The following is a 17462-nucleotide window of genomic DNA, read 5'->3' as shown; positions in this document are numbered from 1 at the left end:
CCACAGAACAGGTGGTGACACCTGGTGAGCACCCACCACCTCCCTGCCACACACCACGGCACACAGCAGGGAGGTAGAGGGCACCCCCCCCCCCAGTCCCTGCTCCATCTTATGGCATCCTTGGATTTGTAGTTTGTTTTTGCACCAGAGCTCTCTGACAGAGAAAGCTAAAAATGCCAAAAAACTACAGATTTCATATTCCATAGCATTGAGCCATGGCAGCTAAAGCAGTGTCTTAACCCCCTCTGTTGTGATTCCAGCCAAACCTCCCCATCCATCCATCCATCCATCCATCCATCCATCCATCCATCCATCCATCCATCCAATTGAATCATTGCTTTTGTTAAAACCATCAACCAGTCTGGAATTCCATTGTCAATTCCTGGAACAAGTCATTTAGCCTTTGTTGCCTGGCCAGATAGTCCATCTCTTGGGGTTAGTTTCAAGGTATAAAAATGGTTTTGAAACCTAACCTCTGTGCACACAGCTGGCATATACACCACACTCTGTGTATATTCTGTGTCACCCTCAGACTTACTTATTTATTTCCAAAATTTATATCCTGCCTTTCTTCCACAGTGGGACTCAAGATGGATCACAACTTATAAAAAATACAAAGTTAAAACATTTATAAAAATTTAAAAACCACTACTAACAACTAAAATATAAATAAAAACAGCCTGATTCAAAGCAATAATGATAAAACATTAAACATTAAAACAGCACTCAAATAGAATCTAGCCACCTACCTGAATAAAAATGTCTTCAGCTGCCGGCAGAAAGAGAGCAGGGAGGGGACCAATCTGACCTCATGTGGCAGGAGGTAACAGAATCTGGGAGCAGCCACAGAGAAGGCTCTCTCCCAAGTCTTCACCAACCGCACTTACGAAGGTGGCGGGATTGAGAGAATGCCCTCTCCTGCCAATCTCAGTGCTCGGACTGGCTTGGTCCTTCAGATAGTCTGGACCCAAGCCGCTCAGGGTTTTAAAGGTCAAAACCAGGACTTTGAATTCTGCCCAGAAATGGACTGATAGCCAGTGTAGCTGTTTAAGCAAGGGGATGACGTGATCCCTGTAGCCAGCCTCAGTCAATACTTTGGCCGCAGCATTTTTCACCCACTGCAGTGTCTCAACAGTTTACAAGGACAGCCCCACATGGAGTGTTTTACAGTAGTCCAAACGGGATGTAACCAAGGCATGTGTTGTCAGGGATGATGGGAGTTGTAGCTCTTCACCTCTGGCTCTAACTCACCACCTTGTTATGCAGCGGTGCTGACCAGCTTTGGTCAGTGGTTAATGCTTTTCTCCAAAGCAGCAGAGTTTCAGAGAATAGGCTGAAGACCCTGACAAACTCTCCAAGTTTTCTCACTCTTCTTCCTCAGAAGTCTCTAAACTTCTCCAGGATTCTGCTGGCTCTTGTATCTTCACTCAAGACACCAGACAACTCAGTAGTCTTATATAAAAGATCTACTTTATTCTACTATATACAAATACTAATGCCCTCAACAATCTCTACAATCTCCAATATCACCAAAACACTCCAACTATCCACAACTACCCACAAAATACATTGGCAAGCATAGCAATTATTATAGCCATTGTTAATCACCACCCACTTAGTCAGTTTCCACCCAGTGGGCGTGTACACTCATTTTGATTGGTTCACATAGTTCAACCCATACTTAAGAATTTCATCATTTCACCTTGTACACTTAATGAATCTCAGGTGTTTCCAATTGTACATTCTACAATTCTGTCCTTGACATTCAAGACTTCTAAATTACATTAGCTTTTTCACCTGTGTGGCTTCTTAATTGCTCTTGCTTAGTCATTGTGACTTTCACATACATGTTTTATTTCTACTACTGTATGTCCCATGTTGCATTTTCCTTAACATGTGTCACTGTAGTCAGATCTGGCATCTCAAGGAATGGGTGCAGCAAGCACATAGGTTTTAACTGTGCAAATGCACTTTTGGCCACTGCTGAGACTTGGGCATCCAGGCTAAGGCTGTGAGCCTGAGATTTCAGGGGGAGTGTAACCCCATCCAGCACATGTAACATCCCTGTTACAACCGTCTTGTCTAGATTAAGCTTCAGTTTGCTTACCCTCATTCAGTCCATTACTGACAGCAGACACTGGTTCAGTACAGAGACAGCTTCCTTGGAGTCAGATGGGAAGGAGAGATAGAGTTGGGTGTCATTTGCATACTGGTGACACCACACCCCAAAACTCCAGATGACCTCTGCTAGTGGTTTCATGTAGATGTTGAATAACATGGGGGACAGAACAGAACCCTAAGGGACCCCACAGGCCAACAGCCAAGGAGTCGAACAGGCATCCCCCAATACCACCTTCTGATTCCATCCCTCCAAAAAAGACCAGAACCACTGCATAACAGTGCCTCCAAGTCCCATCCCAGAAAATTGTCCTAGATGGATACCATGGTCGATGGTATTGAAACCTGCTGAGAGATCCAGCAGGACCAACAGGGACACACTCCCCCTGTCCAGATCTCTGCGTAGGTCATCCACCAAGGTGACCAAAGCTGTCTCTGTTCCATAACCAGGTCTGAAGCCAGATTGAAATGATTGACTTCCCAGTCTGAGCCACTCCTGTTTTCCACTGTCTATGGAGCTTATCACACGGGCCCCTGGGATGAGATTGGGATGGAATGGAAGAGGGCAGGATGGGAACAGAATGGGAGATATTACCCATTTTATCACACTCCAGAACACCGCCAATGCACTTCAGAAGTGTTCCTGAAAATTGCCTGCTGTGGGATGGAATGGAAATGGAATGGGAACTTCTGGCAGCATCAGCGGCATTCCAGCATGTGATAAAATGGGTGATAGCCCCCATTATGTTCCCATCCCGGCCGTTCTGTTCCGCCCCAATCCCATCCCAGGGGCCTGTGCAATAAGCTCTTACCTTTGGACAGGTAATTATAACCCTACTGCAACCCCTAAAAACTCCACTATTCCCTTTCCATGTTTCCATTTAGGTTAGCTCTTTATGCTGTGCTTGTTTGGATCGCTATCTTGTTTGTGTGATTGCACTCGGCATATTTTTCTAAATAAAAACCTTCTTAATTCACCCAGAACCTAGAGTCCTCCCATTTAGTATTGCTATATACTGATGCACAATGCACAATGATCCAAAGTTTACTCAAGCCTCTCACTAAGCTAATTTTCATATTTGACATATCACTGTCAGCTGGTGAGAACCTGCAGTCTGCCCTCCCCCCCCCACCTGTTCTAACAACCTCCACATGTAGACTGTGTAACCTGAAGCAGAAAAAGAAAGTGCTTGTGCACTGACCCCTCCTTGTGTGGAAAATAGAACTATAATTTAGGTAATATTTAAAAAAGAATATTGCACTTGATTCATTTCTTTCATATGAGAGAAAGTGAAAATTATCAATTGTCTTCATAAATCTGGTGAAAAGACTGAAAAAGAAACAAATAAATGTAGATGAAAGTGTAACCGAGATATTTATCCATCCCATCTCTTTTTGTATTGAAAGTGAAAGTATACATGTTTCATTCAAACTGTATAATTTGTTATACAAATTATATGATTAATGTTAGTTGCAATTACCTGTGTTCTCTTTTGCATCTATCATTGCTTATTGTTACCAAGATTGCAACTGGTAAATTGTCGATTAGCCCTGGGGACTTCTGCTATCTTGATTGTGCTGGAAAACCAAGCAGGTTAAATGTAATTTGCTGCATGCCCCTAACATTCTTTAAATTTGTTCCTGAACTGAAATGTCAAAGAAGTGATGCAGTCAAGGATGAGTGCTTTCTGCAGAGAATTTAGCTGTGCCATTTTAAATAAGAAATCAGATTGCACTGAAGGAGAGCTAAAGAGAGGGATGATATTGGGGCCTATATAGCTGCAGTTGTATGACTGTAAATCTATAGCATAATGCACAATACAGTAAAAGGTTGTACAAGCATTTCATAGATATATATGATGATAAATAATATAACAAAAGAAAAGAACAGCACCCCTGAAGGAAAATATGGAATACCAATGTAATAAAGCTGAGGACCATATGCAATATTTATTGGAGGACTGTGAGCACGCACGCACACATGCACACACATTGCTAACCCATTCGTCCTGTGTATGCATACACACACCTACATTTAGTATCTGTTCCACCAACACACACAGCTCTGTCTTGGCTACAACCATAATTACTCCTCTGTTGTTCCACTTTTTCACCTGCTTTTAAATGTTCCAAACCCTAAGCAGAAAGGCAGGACATCACAGGCCAAGCCCCTGTTATCCTGCCCTAGTTTCTGCCCTGAGTCAAGACCAAGACAGACGAGTGGGAAGGGGCATGTTCGCGCTGATGCTAGGGTTCGGGAGTGTGCCACATCCACATGTTGGGGCACCGCAATTGCATCATTAACACGGCACAGTGTGCAATGGTGCACTGATGGTGGTGCTTGCCCACACCAAAAAGAACCTATTTTAGTGGGTTCTTTTTGGTGTGGAGGGAGCCTGCGTGGTTTTGTAGCTGTAGGCTCTCTTCGTAGGAAAAACGGGCAGCTCCAGGCCACTCCTTTGGGGCAGTCTGTTGAGCCCCTCAGTCTCCAGGCTGTGCAGCAACAGGTGGGTGTTTTTGCACCCACTACTACCATACCATTGACCTGCTACCATTGCATGTCTTATACCTGTCTCCGCCATCACATCTGGTGAGAAGACTCCCATCATCACCAGTAAGGTATGGTCAGGTAAGGCATGGGTCATGTGGCCTTGCACCCCTTTTCCATAGCTGTGACAGGAGACTTGCACCAGATGCAACAGGGGAGATATGTACAGGGCATGCAGGGTAGTCTGGTCTACCTGCTGTTACCATGCAGTTTCTAACTCTGCGGCAAAAAACCTGGCTTTTTAGACCAGGTTAAAGTTCCCTTTGGGTTGGGATCAGATCAGATGAGATCCACCAGACCTGATGCCTGTCTGCCAGATCCCAGGCCAGAGCTTATGGCTTGCAACATCTGAACAGGATGATGTGAGGCTGGAGGGGAGTGTGGGCCTTTTGTTCAATGCATGCAGACCCCTAGTTTCTCTTTCCTTCTCCCATGTTCCCCCTTTGTAGTTAGCTTACTTTGCTTATTGCAAACTGAGCTAAAAGTGCACAAGCAGTTTCCATTCAGTTAACTCAATATGTGTTGGAGGAAAGGAGGCGGAAAAATCTTGCCCTTCCTTGTAGACTATAAGTAGGGAAAGTTCACCCACAAGAACATTTTTGTGACTACATGGTTCAAACATGGCCCTGAAAAGCCTCTAAATTACGTCTAGGTCATGTGGAGGTCATTTCTAACATGTTTAGAGCCCCCTGGATCCTACCTACACACACTTCTGATATCTGGCGGCGCCAGCGTGGCATAGTGGTTTCAGCGTCGGACTCAGAGCCTGGAGACCCGGGTTCGATTCCCAGCTGTACCAAGAAGAAAGGTCCTCCTTAATGGCAAAGGAGAAGAGGACAAGGCACCACAAAAATTCTTGATCAGGCAGGCCCAGCTCCACCAGGGCTAGCCTGAAGAAGAAGAGCCCTCCCTCTAGTCCATCTGCCTTGGTCCAGGCCTCAGAGGGAGAGAAGAATGCTGGACCTAATCCCCTCCCCCTCACCATTCCCTTCTCCTTTAGTGTCGTTTCTTTTTAGATTGTAAGCCTGAGGGCAGGGAACTGTCTATTATCCTCTTTGTTGTAAATCCTATTATTATTATTATTATTATTATCTCAGAGTAAAAATGTGATTTTGCAAAATCTTTCAAAAAAAGTGTGATGAACTGACTCACAAACCAGCCAATCAGAAGCCAGAAACCCTAAGCTAATCAGATGCTGGCTGAGGAGTTTGAAGAGTCCACCTGGCAGTTGGTTTTAGTCAGTTAGGGTTTGGAATCTTGAGGGAGGAAGCTGGTGTTCAGTTGGAGAACAGTAGATTCCAAGAGAGGACTGGGTTCCAAGAGTTCCTGAGGGAACAATAATTTGAGAGAGTGGGTTTTGATTACAGACCAAGAGAGGGTCTAGTGGTCTCAAGAAGGGACAGTAGTCCAATTGAGAGTCTTATAGTGACAGACTCAGAGTTAGCCAGACTCTGGAAGAGGGGTCTCGGTTGATTAATATCCTGAGGGATATCATAGCCTGAGTGGCAGACTTTGGTTTACTACTGAGAGAGAGTAGTGAGATATCTGTAACTAATTTGCCAAGTAAAGATACAATAACAACTGTTCTTCAAAAATACTTAATATACTTCTGTTATTCAAATAAACATTTATTATTGTTTGAAGAAACTGCTTGGCCTGAATGTTCACAACACAAAAACACGCTACTGTATGTTAAAGACCGGAATAGAAGTAGGTTGGGGTGTGGAGTACGTCACATAAATTGGTGGGCAGCACCGGGATACAAAAAATCCGATAGCCAGAGGTGTGCTGAAGTTAAGGGGTGTGAGTGGAAATACAGTGGTACCTCGGGTTACGAAATTAATTCGTTCCGCGGCTAATTTCGTAACCCGAAAAACCTTCGTAAGCCGAATTGCCATAGGCGCTAATGGAAAAAAATAGCTCTCTGCTGCCCTCCGGTGGCGAAATAGCGCCGAGGTTTTTTCGTAACCCGAAAAAACCTTCGTAAGCCGAAACAATAAATCCCTATGGGATTTTTTCGTATCCCGAAAAATTCGTAAGCTGGGTAATTCGTATCCCGGGGTACCACTGTACCAGATACCTGATAGTAGGTTTAAACTGAAAGAAAGGAAAACCTACAGTTTAAAATCTAGGCGTTAGATTCAGAGGAGTGATCTCTGAGGTTAAAAAAAAAGGGTAATTTGTAGGAGATCACTTGAAAACTGACAACCCTAGATATTTTTGCATGTTCAAGATAGATATGGCTAAGACATTGGAAGAGTATACCCATTGTGTTATACTTTGTTTATATTATGGGAACTGAAGAGGCACAACCATGTAGGATTTTTTTAAAGCGGCGTAAAAGCAACATCAGAACCCCAAAAAGTTTAAGTAGTGATAAAAAAATAAGAGTCCTGCGATCAGGCTTCCAGAATTCTGTTCTTCACAATAGCCCCCATTCTCAGAAGGGTTGAATTGGGAGAACTGCAAGGCAGAGGAGGTGTTGGGAGGGCATGTCCTTTCATTCTGGCGTGGTTCTCCTTTCGAATGGCTCCACACCTCCATCAGCACGACAAGCAAACATGGATTGAAAATAAACTAATTCAAACAAGATGCTGCGTTGATTCTCTCAATGTTTCTTTATCATTTTAAAATGACTGGCAAATAGTACTTTCTGAAAGAATATATATATATCAAGTTACCTTGAGCGAAGGACATAAGAAACCTTCTTTCTATATCAGAAAAGCATTTATCAATTAATATACGCAGTTCAAGAAGAAAATTAAATAGTTGAATTTGTAGAGAGGGCAAACCAACCAGAAAAGATTTCAAAGTCATCTTGGAAAGCACAGCACACCATAGCCCCATGATGGCGAACCTATGGCCGTGTGCCACGGGTGGCATGCGACGCATTTGCTGGGCACGGGCAAGGGAGAAGGTGGAACAGCACGTGCCCATCCGCCGCCCCCCGCCATTTGGGCCTCTGCTGTCTCCCTGAGACAGCGGGAAGCCGAAATGGCGCCTGGAAGGAGGAGACAGAGGCGCTCACGTCTGTCCCTCCTTCTATCCCGGCTCTCTTCGCTCCGGTGAAAGAGCTACATGGAGCCCTTCACAGGGAGCGAAGGGCCAGGAGAAGATGGCTGGCACGCGGGCCCAACCTCTCCTCCCCCTTTCCCTCGCTCCCCACAAAGGGCTCCATGGAGCCCTATGACGGAGAGCGAAGGGCCGAGGAGAAGGCGGCGGGACGTGTACCCAAGCTGCCTCCTCCTCCCTTTCCCTTCTTTTGCCGGCCCTGACGGCCCCAGAAGGGACCCTCAGGGGGGCAAAAGCCGGAGGAGGCCCGCGTCCTCCATGGCCTTTTGCCGGCCTCTGACAGCCCCTAAAGGGATCCCAGGGGCTGGCAAAAAGGCCGAGGACAGCCGCCGTCCATCCACGGCCTTTTGCCAGCTCTGACGGCCCAGAAGGGACCCTCAGGGGCCGGCACATGCCGGGGCAGGAGCCAGAGGCTCCTCCCTCGAAAAGGGGGCAAGAAGCCCTGACCCCGGGGGTGGAGCCCCACCCCTGGCACAATCCACCATCCTGGGGGTAGAAGCCCCCCCCTGCATGCAACTGGAAAAGGTTCGCATCACTGTCATAGCTAATGGCCTGGAGCTGCATTTTGGAGATCATGCAGAACATCTGTCTGACTATTAAGCAATCGTTGATTGGTTACTAGCATTGAACAAAATAAGTTTGACTTTTACTCTTATATAAAAAATCTCCAGAAAACCTGAAGGTCAAATCTACTGCATTGTCTTTTGAACCCTTCCTTTCTGCAACCCACACATATTACCTCCAACCTGACATTTAAAGTCAACACATTTGCAGATTAACTTTACATTCTGAGAATACAAGGACGTTATATTATGAGCAAAAGAGCTTGAACCTTTATCTGTTCATTTCTTATTTACTCATTACTTTATAGAACCATGCTGAAATTTGCTTTGAGAGCTCACGTATGATGAAAAGCATTATTTTATTACTGAAGGACATAAACTCTGACTAGTAGTTCAACTTTTGCTAGCCGCAGTTGCATCAGGATAATTGAAAGTCTAGGTGGTCTGTGTTCTGGATCATAAGTACCTCTTCTGTATACACTGGGGCACTTATGTTGGCTTCACAGGTATTATACAGCTAACTGGAATCGAAAGTCAATTGGAATTGGCATTCCTTGTGTACTTCAGAGCTTATCTGTTTATTTCCTATTTATTTACTTCAAAAAGTTCATTCATTCTGCATGCAGTATGGAAAACATCTGAAATATGTCTTTAACATCCCATTCATGTGGACTTTGGGGCACACAGATTGCCCCTAAGGAGCGGCAGAAGCTGCCCCTTTCCTGCGGATCAGGGCCATGGAACCTCAGTCATGGCCCAGATCGGCCTCTGGAAGTCCTTTTGCATCTTCCAGGTGCCATAGCCACGGCAAGACACAGCTGTATGGTGATCCTTGGCACGCATCATCTGGATGCGGCACTGGATTCTGCCACATGTTTGTGTGCCGTCTGGAATGGGCATGCGGCATCTTGATGCCCTGGGGCAGAGTTAGGGCATCCAGCATCAGGACGCTGTGCCCTGACTCTGCCCACAGGCTGGCACAAAGTGCCGTCTATATAGGGCCTTCCTTTCCTTTTCGATAGTTACCAGAATTTAGGCTGTGCAGCCAGTTCCCAAATTAAAACATTGATTAACTCCTAGGTTATGGATAGGATAATATAGTTATGGACAGGACTGGGAGACATTACAATGTTTGCATATTTCTTCAGAAATGGGCTGAATGAGCCTGATTTTTAAAGAATTGAGGAAAAAAAAATGTAGGAGCAAAAATAAATTTGTCCCATTACTGAGAGGTTTGTGAGCTTCACTTTCCAAAATCTATCTTTTAAGCTTGTGTACCAGCAGACCATTGTGGTGAATTAGGTGTTCTCTCTCTTCTCCTACGGTCCCATCTTTAAACTTTAACAGTGCATGTAGACAATTAGGTCTTCTTTGTGGCTGAAGTTCATATCAGTTTTATATTATTATTGTAGTTATAGTAGGAGATACAAACTATTCATACTCTGATACTGAGATGCCTTCTTTGATACTGAGATGCTTCTTTCATCCATCCTAGATGAAGCAAGAACATGAAATGAAGTGAAATTGTATCCATGTGCTTAGCAACCTACAAATCACAATTTCCTTATGACAGTTTAACTCTCAAGTGTATAATTTTTCACCCAAGGGACTAAAAGGTGTGTGCTATAGGTATTTCAGAATACATTAACTATTTGAAGGAATGGAAGTGATTCTGCTGAGTTAATAAGTAACATGTCAGGACCTCAAAAACTAACAAATGCAAAATAAGAGATTAGCTGAAAACTCCTTTTTAGTATAGAATCTGAAATGAACTGCGAAAGGTGATGTACTGAAACCATTAAAGACCCAAGGACTGGAAAAAGTGACTCATAGATAAAAATGTGCTAAGACAAATCTTTAGATGTAAATACATCACCTCTCATAGCAATAAAATATGTTCCGATCAATATACCTAGACATCAGCATATAATAAATGTAGAAAGAACTATGAACGGGTTTTTTTTTTAAAACACAATCAAAGCTTTTTAAGGTCTTTTGCTAACAAGTGTGATGTGTAGTTAGCAGATCCAATAAGCCTTTGATACAGTCCAACCTTTCTTCTAATTGTTCCCTACACCTCACAGGTGAGGTGTATTTTCGAGTGCCACTACAGCCATGGTACATACATTCTGTACACAGCAGGCCATAGGACGAAAACCTAGATTCATGAAATGAAACCTGTCACACTAGTCTCTGTTAACTAAAGAAGTACCCTTGTACCATTGCATGCTCCTAGGATAATGCTGTTTCAAATTTCAATTTTGGTTCCATAATTGTAGTGGTCATCTCATGCTATAGCTTTGGCACAAGGGGCAGTTTGAGGATGGCTGCCATGTTCCCTCAGCAGCAGCATTACTGGGCGGGGGGGGGGGAATCCACACTGGGTGACACCACTGAAGGGGAATGACACCACAGAACAGGTGGTGGACACCTGGTGAGCACCCACCACCTCCCTGCCACACACCAGGCACACAGCAGGGAGGTTAGAGGGCACACCCCCCCAGTCCCTGCTCCATCTTATGGCATCTGGATTGTAGTTGTTTTTTGCACCAGAGCTCTCTGACAGAGAAAGCTAAAATGCCAAAAAAATACAGAGTTCATATCCATAGCATTGAGCCATGGCAGCTAAAGCAGTGTCTTAACCCCTCTGTTGTGATTCCAGCCAAACCTCCCCACCATCCATCCATCCATCAATCCATCCATATCCATCCATCCAATTGAATCATTGCTTTTGTTAAAACCATCAACCAGTCTGGAATTCCATTGTCATTCCTAGAACAAGTCATTTAGCTTTGTTGCCTGGCCAGATAGTCCCCGTGGGTTAGTTTCAAGGTATAAAAATGGTTTTGAAACCTAACGCTCTGTGCACACAGCTGGCAATACACCACACTCTGTGTATATTCTGTGGTCACCCTCAGACTTACTTATTTATTTCCAAAATTTATATCCTGCCTTTCTTCCACAGTGGGACTCAGATGGGTCCACAACTTATAAAAAATACAAAGTTAAAACATTTATAAAAATTTAAAAACCACTACTAAACAACTAAAATAAATAAAAACAGCCTGATCAAAGCAATAATGATAAAACATTAACATTAAACAGCACTCAAAAGAATCTAGCCACCTACCTGAATAAATGTACTTCAGCTGCCGGCAGAAAGAGAGCAGGGAGGGGACATCTGACCTCATGTGGCAGGAGGTAACAGAATCTGGGAGCAGCCACAGAAAGGCTCCTCTCCCAAGTCTTCACCAACCGCACTTACGAAGGTGGCGGATTGAGAGAATGCCCCTCCTGCCAATCTCAGTGCTCGGAACTGGCTTGGTCCTTCAGATAGTCGGACCCAAGCCGCTCAGGTTTTAAAGGTCAAAACCAGGACTTTGAATTCTGCCCAGAATGGACTGATAGCCAGTGTAGCTGTTTAAGCAAGGGGATGACGTGATCCCTGTAGCCAGCCTCAGTCATACTTTGGCCGCAGCATTTTTCACCCACTGCAGTGTCTCAACAGTTTACAAGGACAGCCCCACATGGAGTGTTTTTACAGTAGTCAAACGGGATGTAACCAAGGCATGTGTTGTCAGGGATGATGGAGGTTGTAGCTCTTCACCTCTGGCTCTAACTCACCACTTGTTAGGCAGCGGTGCTGACCAGCTTTGGTCAGTGTTAATGCTTTTCTCCAAAGCAGCAGAGTTTCAGAGAATAGGCTGAAGACCCTGACAAACCCCAAGTCTCTACTCTTCTTCCTCAGAAGTCTCTCAAACTTCTCCAGATTCTGCTGGCTCTTGTATCTTTCACTCAAGACACCAGACAACCAGTAGTCTTATATAAAAGATCTACTTTATTCTACATATACAAATACAATGCCCTCTCAAGCTCCAATATCACCAAAACACTCCAACTACCCACAAAACACATTGGCAGCAAGCAATATATAGCCATTGTTAATCACCACCCACTATATTTTTTCCACCCAGTGGGCGTGTAACACTCATTTTGATTGGTTCACATAGTTCAACCCATACTTAAGAATTCATCATTTAACCTTGTACACTTAATGAAATCTCAGGTGTTTCCAATTGTACATTCTACAATTCTGTCCTTGACATTCAAGACTTCTAAATTACATTAGTTTTTTCACCTGTGTGCTTCTTAATTGCTCTGCTTAGTCATTGTGACTTTCACATACATGTTTTATTCTACACTGTAGTCCCATGTTGCATTTTCCTAACATGTGTCACTGTAGTCAGATCGGGCATCTCCAAGGATGGGTGCAGCAAGCACATAGGTTTTAACTGTGCAAATGCACTTTTGGCCACTGCTGAGAACTTGGGCATCCAGGCTCAGGCTGTGAGCCTGAGATTTCAGGGGGAGTGTAACCCCATCCAGCACATGTAACATCCCTGTTTACAACCGTCTTGTCTAGATTAAGCTTCAGTTTGCTTACCCTCATGTCAGTCAATTACTGACAGCAGACACTGGTTCAGTACAGAGACAGCTTCCTGGAGTCAGATGGGAAGGAGAGATAGAGTGGTGTCAGTTGCATACTGGTGACACAACACCCCAAAACTCCAGATGACCTCTGCTAGTGGTTTCATGGTAGATGTTGAATAACATGGGGACAGAACAGAAACCCAAGGGACCCCACAGGCCAACAGCCAAGGAGTCGAACAGGCATCCCCCCAATACCACCTTCTGATTCCATCCCTCCAAAAAAGACCAGAACCACTGTATAACAGTGCCTCCAAGTCCCACCAGAAAATTGTCCTAGATGGATACATGGTCGATGGTATTGAAACCTGCTGAGAGGATCCAGCAGACCAACAGACACACTCCCCCGGTCCAGATCTCTGCGTAGTTCATCCACCAAGGTGACCAAAGCTTTCTCTGTTCCATAACCAGGTCTGAAGCCAGATTGAAATGATTGACTTCCCAGTCTGAGCCACTCCTGTTTTCCACTGTCTATGGAGCTTATCACACGGGCCCCTGGGATGAGATTGGGATGGATGGAAGAGCAGATGGGAACAGAATGGAGATATTACCCATTTTATCACACTCCAGAACACCGCCAATGCACTTCAGAAGTTGCCCTAAATTGCCTGCTGTGGGATGAATGGAATGGAATGGGAACTTCTGCAGCATCACGACATTCCAGCATGTATAAAATGGGTGATAGCCCCCATTATGTCCCATCCCAGCCGTTCTGTTCCGCCCCAATCCATCCAGGGGCCTGTGCAATAAGCTCTTACCTTGAACAGGTAATTATAACCCTACTGCAACCCCTAAAAACCCACTATTCCCTTTCCATGTTTCCATTTAGGTTAGCTCTTATGCTGTGCTGTTTGGATCACTATCTTGTTTGTGTGATTGCACTCGGCATTTTTCTAAATAAAACCTTCTTATTCACCCAGAACCTAGAGTCCTCCCATTTAGTATTGCGATATACTGATGCACATGCACAATGATCCAAAGTTTACTCAAGCCTCCCACTAAGCTAATTTTAATATTTGACATATCACTGTCAGCTGTGAGAACCTGCAGTCTGCCCTTCCCCCCCCCACCATGTTCTAACAACCTCCACATGTAGCCTGTGTAACCTGAAGCAGAAAAAGAAGTGCTTGTGCACGGACCCCTCCTTGTTGGAAAATAGAACTATAATTAGTTAATATTTTAAAAAAGAATATTGCACTTGATTCATTTCTTTCATAGAGAGAAAGTGAAAATTATCAATGTCTTCATAAATCTGGTGAAAAGACGAAAAAGAAACAAATAAATGTAGATGAAAGTGTACCCGAGATATTATCCATCCCATCCTTTTTGTATTGAAAGTGAAGTATACATGTTTCATCAACTGTATAATTTTTGTTAACAAATTATATGATTAAGTTAGTTGCAATTACCTGTGTTCTCTTTTGCATCTATCATTGCTTATGTTACCAAGATTGCAACTGGTAATTGGTCGATTAGCCCTGGGGACTTCTGCTATCTTGATTGTGCTGGAAAACCAAGCAGGTTAAATGTAATTTGCTGCATGCCCCTAACATTCTTAAATTTGTTCCTGAACTGAAATGTCAAAGAAGTGAGCAGTCAAGGATGAGTGCTTTCTGCAGAGAATTTAGCTGTGCCATTTAATAAGAAATAGCAATTGCACTGAAGGAGAGCTAAAGAGAGGATGATATTGGGGCCTATAGAGCTGCAGTTGTTATGACTGTAAATCTATAGCATAATGCACAATACAGTAAAAGGTTGTACAAGCATTCATAGATATATGATGATAAATAATATAACAAAAGAAAGAACAGCACCCCTGAAGGAAAATATGGAATACCAATGTAATAAAGCTGAGGACCATATACAATATTTATTGGAGGACTGTGAGCACGCATGCACACATGCACACACTTGCTAACCCATTCGTCCTGTGTATGCATACACACACCTACTTTAGTATCTGTTCCACCAACACACAAGCTCTGTCTGGCTACAACCATATTAGATCCTGGTTGTTCCACTTTTTCACCTGCTTTTAAATGTTCCAAACCCTAAGCAGAAAGGCAGGACATCACAGGCCAAGCCCCTGTTATCCTGCCCTAGTTTCTGCCCGGAGTCAAGACCAAGACAGACGAGTGGGAAGGGCATGTTCGCGCTGATGGCTAGGGTTCGGGATTTTGCCACATCCACAGTTGGGGCACCGCAGATTGCATCATTAACACGGCACAGTGTGCAATGGTGCACTGATGGTGGTGCTTGCCCACACCAAAAGACCTATTTTAGTGGGTTCTTTTTGGTGTGGAGGGAGCCTGCGTGGTTTGTAGCTGTAGGCCTCTTCATAGGAAAACGGGCAGCTCCAGCCACTCCTTTGGGGCAGTCTGTTGAGCCCCTCAGTCTCCAGGCTGTGCAGCAACAGGTGGGTGTTTTGGCCCCACTACACATACCATTGACCTGCTACCCATTGCATGTCTTTACCTGTCTCCGCCAGCACATCTGGTGAGAAGCACTCCCATCATCACCAGTAAGGTAGGTCAGGTAGGCATGGTCATGTGGCCTTGCACCCTTTTCCATAGCTTTGACAGGAGACTTTCACCAGATGCAACAGGGGAGATAGTACAGGGCATGCAGGGTATTCTGGTCTACCTGCTGTTACCATGCAGTTTCTACTCTGCGGCAAAAACCTGGCATTTTAGACCAGGTTAAAGTTCCCTTTGGGTTGGATCAGATCAGATGAGATCCACCAACCTGATGCCTGTCTGCCAGATCCCAGGCCAGAGCTTATGGCTTGCAACATCTGAACAGGATGATGTGAGGCTGGAGGGGAGTGTGGGCCTTTGTTCAATGCATGCAGACCCCTAGTTTCTCTTTCCTTCTCCCATGTTCCCCCTTGTAGTTAGCTTACGTTGCTTATTGCAAACTGAGCTAAAAGTGCAAAAGCAGTTTTCCATTCAGTTAACCAATATGTGTTGGAGGAAGGAGGCGGAAAATCTTGCCCTTCCTTGTAGACTATGAGTAGGGAAAGTTCACCCACAAGAACATTTTTGTGACTCATGGTTCAAACATGGCCCTGAAAAGCCTCTAAATTACGTCTAGGTCATGTGGAGGTCATTTCTAACATAGTTTAGAGCCCCCGGATCCTACCTACACACACTTCGATATCTGGCGGTGCCAGCGTGGCATAGTGGTTTCAGCGTCGGACTCAGAGCCTGGAGACCCGGGTTCGATTCCCAGCTGTACCAAGAAGAAAGGTCCTCCTTAATGGAAAGGAGAAGAGGACAAGGCACCACAAAAATTCTTGATCAGGCAGGCCCAGCTCCCACAGGGCTAGCCTGAAGAAGAAGAGCCCTCCTCTAGTCCATCTGCCTTGGTCCAGGCCTCAGAGGGAGAGAAGAATGCTGGACCTAATCCCCTCCCCCTCACCATTCCCTTCCCTTAGTGCGTTCTTTTAGATTGTAAGCCTGAGGGCAGGGAACTGCCTATTATCCTCTTTGTTGTAAATCCTATATTATATTATTATTATTATTATTATATCTCAGGTAAAATGTGATTTTGCAAAATCTTTCAAAAAATGTGATGAACTGACTCACATACCAGCCAATCAGAAGCCAGAAACCCTAAGCTAATCAGATGCTGGCTGAGGAGTTGAAGAGTCCACCTGGCAGTTGGTTTTAGTCAGTTAGGGTTTGAATCTTGAGGGAGGAAGCTGGTGTTCAGTTGGAGAACAGTAGATCCAAGAGAGTACTGGGTTCCAGAGTTCCTGAGGGAACAATAATGTGAGAGTGGGTTTTGATTACAGACCAAGAGAGGGTCTAGTGGTCTCAGAAGGGACAGTAGTCCAATTGAGAGTCTTATAGTGACAGACTCAGAGTTAGCCAGACTCTGGAAGAGGGGTCTCGGTTGATTAATATCCTGAGGGATATCATAGCCTGAGGGCAGACTTGGTTTACTACTGAGAGAGAGTAGTGAGATATCTGTAACTAATTTGCCAAGTAAAGATACAATAACAACTGTTCTTCAAAAATACTTAATATACTTCTGTTATTCAAATAAACATTTATTATTGTTTGAAGAAAACTGCTTGGCCTGAATGTTCACAACACAAAAAACACGCTACGTATGTTAAAGACCGGAATAGAAGTAGGTTGGGGTGTGGAGTACGTCACATAATTGGTGGCAGCACCGGGATACAAAAATCGATGCCAGAGGTGTGCTGAAGTTAGGGTGGGAGTGGAAATACCAGATACCCGATAGTAGGTTTAACTGAAGAAAGGAAAACCTACAGTTTAAATTGGCGTAGATTCAGAGAGTGATCTCTGAGGTTAAAAAAAAAAGGGTAATTTGTAGGAGATCACTTGAAAACTGACAACCCAGATAGGAACTAGTCCTGAGGTAAACGTACTGGGTATTGGTAAGAGACTAATACAACAAGAAAAAGCACATTTGTGATTCCGAGGTAAACGTCAGTGGTAAATGTAAGGAATCACTAATCTGATTTGGAGGGAAAGTGGAGCCTCTATGCATAGTTGAGACCCAGTTAAATAACGTGATTCCTGACGTAAAAATTGTGGTAACGTAGGGAATCACAGTCTGACTTTAAATCCAAGAGATTCTTTTGACTCAGTTGAGGCATAGTAAAATAAGAGTATTCCTGGTGTAAAAAGTTTGAGGTAATT

Source organism: Sceloporus undulatus, chromosome 2 (genome assembly GCF_019175285.1).
Source record: "Sceloporus undulatus isolate JIND9_A2432 ecotype Alabama chromosome 2, SceUnd_v1.1, whole genome shotgun sequence".
Lineage (NCBI taxonomy): Eukaryota > Metazoa > Chordata > Lepidosauria > Squamata > Phrynosomatidae > Sceloporus > Sceloporus undulatus.
This window is presented reverse-complemented; position numbering follows the sequence as displayed.